The following is a 3,320-nucleotide window of genomic DNA, read 5'->3' as shown; positions in this document are numbered from 1 at the left end:
GAACTCCCCACAAATTATGCAAGAGAAATAGACAATGACATAAATGAATAGATAAAATTAATATCGATTCAATGGAAACTACCAGAGAAATAACCTAGAAATACCACCAATATACACATGCAACCAGTAAATAATTAAGATCACATGAAATATTTCTAATATCCTCCACTAACATTAAAGAAAAGTAATTGCCACCCTTGTGAACCATTACAAAACCAACAACTAGTAGCACTCCTTAAAATTTAAGGCTATCAAACTAGGAAGAGCACTAAACCCATTTTTGTATTGCAACACCTATTATGGTCCACAATACCACCTCTACACCATTAAAATCAATAGTGAAACCATAAAATATTAATCTCTCAACTTCAGCTAAATACCCCACAAAAGTATGTTTCTTCGAAAAAAGAACCAGAATAAAGGACCAATATTAACAGGAATCCATGGAAATGAAACAATACTTGGACAAAATCACCATATGAAAGAAGATAATCCAATAAGAGAACTATCGTCTGCTTCCACTTCATCAATAGAATGGAATCTCACTCCCTGAGCTCCACATGAACTCGATATTATAATCTAAAAGAATAATCCCATAAAGATGAATCCTTTTTATGTATATTACATCTCAAACTAATGGTTCTCAACCTTATCCTAAGCCTAGAGCTTGAAACAATGGCAACTTATGAGCAGAAAAACATGATACTTCAAAACATAAAAACTTGGCTCTGCACCTCCATATCCTCATAGATTCTACACCTAACATAGACATAGGAATCAAAAACTATCCTTGTCTACCATTAATTTATATTCTTTGACTGTCCCAAGTGCATCATGTCCTTCATCGCCCAATCACCATGATTGCTTTTCCCAAGATCTTATATACATATTGTTTCGGGTTGGGTGTTTATATGTTACAATAAGATTAATGCAATGTGAATAACATATACACTTTTGTTGAAGGGTCAAAGTTTTATTTAATTAAAATGGGGGCATTTATGATATTGTCATACGTTTTAATTAGGTTTCATAAAGTTTTGATTTATAAAAATAGTTAGTAACGTTAACCTATTATGATATTGTAGTAATGATTGGAGTTGTGAGGGGGTAATAGTACCACCGAGTTTGAGGACATATTTCCAGCACTAAGAGCGGCCCATGAAGTCGGATGAAAGAGAGCATCACTAAGTGGACATATTTCCAGCACTAAGTGGAGTGGTCAGAGGTGGCTTGTTAATAGGTCACCACCATTGGATGGACGCAATCTCAGCCACTCGATTTATGAAATTATCTGGTAGGGTCGGGTTTATTGAAACTCGATCTCAGTGTTGAAATAATATATATGCATTTGCGTATATGATTATTCATTGGAGTTTCAACGTCGTGGAAGGGGGACCCACCCAATATTAAAAAAAAAATGTATTATCGCATGTGTATCAAAGGTTTATTTGATACAGATGGGTATTGTTGGAAATTTATTTTTTATTCAAATTCAAAATGGTATGATTTTTATTTATGTTATTATAATACAACTAATATGAATATGAATATGTACATGTACATGTACATATATATATACATATACATATACATAGATATATACATATAATTTTTTTTAATTATATGTTCATGTTCTTTATTTATATTTAAATTTTTTTATTTATATGCTCATATCCTTCATTTTTTCTGTAATAAGACAACAACCATCATGTGGGGAGAGGCAAAATAAAATATGAAAAATAGTTTTCGGTAAATCTAGGCTTAATAGTACTGGGGCTTTTGCAAAGTACTATCCACTTTACCTCCCCATCCTTCCTCAACACCTCTGTGATTTCTGTGACTATTTCAGCATAATTGGGTATAAACCTTCTTGAAAATTGATTATGCCCAAGAAGGCCTGAATTTATTTCTTATTTCTTGGTAATGGAATATTATTGATGGCCTCCACCCTCTTGGGATCAATCTTTACTCCATCCTTTTCCACAATGTGGTCCTATAGTTTTCCTTCACTTAGAGAAAAATGAGATTTCTTGGGGTTTAGAGATAGACCATACCTTCTGCATTTTTCAAAAGTGAACTGCAAGTGTTTCATGTGCTTTTCATCTATTTTTGAGAAAGTAGTGATGTCATCTAGGTAAATAACTACAAACTTGTCCTTCTCTCCAACAAATTCTATATCCATAGGTCTCTGAAAAGTGGCTCCTGCATTTATGAGGCCGAAGGGAATTTTGGCATTAATAAACATTCCCCAGGGTGTAGTGAAAGAAGTTTTCTTCTGATCTTATGGGTGCACAGTGACTTGGTTATATCCAAAGAAGCCATCCATCATGGAAATTTGAGAAGATCCTACCACCTTCTGCAAAATATAGTCCATCTTAGGAAAAGGGTAATTATATTTTAGTGAGGCCTTGTTAAGATTCATGAAGTCAACACATAACCTTATTTATCCATTCTTCTTTCCAAGAGGGACTAAATTTGATACCCAATTTGAATCGTCAAAGGAACAATAATTTTGGCCTGTAGCAACTTCCTCACCTCTTTCTCAATTGATGGAAGTAACAGAGGGTTAATTTTCCTGAGATTTTATTTATATGGCTTCACCCCACTCTTCAAAGGAATTTTGTTTTGAATTATAGTAGTTTCAATGGTTTTTTGGTCATCATATCATCAAGAAAACACATTCATATAATGCTTGAAAAGATCCAGATACCTTTTCTTGTATTGTTTAGGAACTCCTTTGGCCAACTTTATCAACCTAGGGTCTTCTTTTGTACCAATTTTGTAGTCTTCCACCTATTCTTCCATCTCTTGCTCAATTGTCTTGGTAGCCACATCATTTGGGTTAAACAACCTTTCTAATAGGACCAAACCCCTAGGGATGGTGTTACCCTTCTATTGTAAAATCTTGTGTCCAACAATAGTTTCTCCCCTACTAACTTTTTGCTCATATATTACTCTCTCATACTCCTGGTCAATCACTGAGTTTGAAAATTCTAATAACCGTTATGAAGCATTTTATTTTTTCCTCATCTTCAAACACCTATCAATACTTAACATAGTATGGTATTGAAGGTCTGTATCTGAATTCAACTTTGTATCTGAGCAAGGGGTTTTGAGGAGGCTTTAAGTTACTAGCAGCTATAGCCAGGGAGTCCACCATTCGATTTCTATCTCTGGGAAAAAATTGGATATTAAAGGCTAAGAAAAAATTATCAATAAGATCCCATACCTCATTACGGTAAACCTTTAATCTTGGATGTTTAGCTTCGCATTGATTTCTGATTTGCAAGCACCCAATATATAGACTGTTGGAAGCTTGC

The sequence above is a fragment of the Pinus tabuliformis genome, chromosome 8 (genome assembly GCF_031772625.1).
Source record: "Pinus tabuliformis cultivar Carrire ecotype Pingquan chromosome 8, CPIR1, whole genome shotgun sequence".
Lineage (NCBI taxonomy): Eukaryota > Viridiplantae > Streptophyta > Pinopsida > Pinales > Pinaceae > Pinus > Pinus tabuliformis.
The sequence above is the reverse complement of the archived record's forward strand: the minus strand, read 5'-3'. Positions refer to the sequence as shown.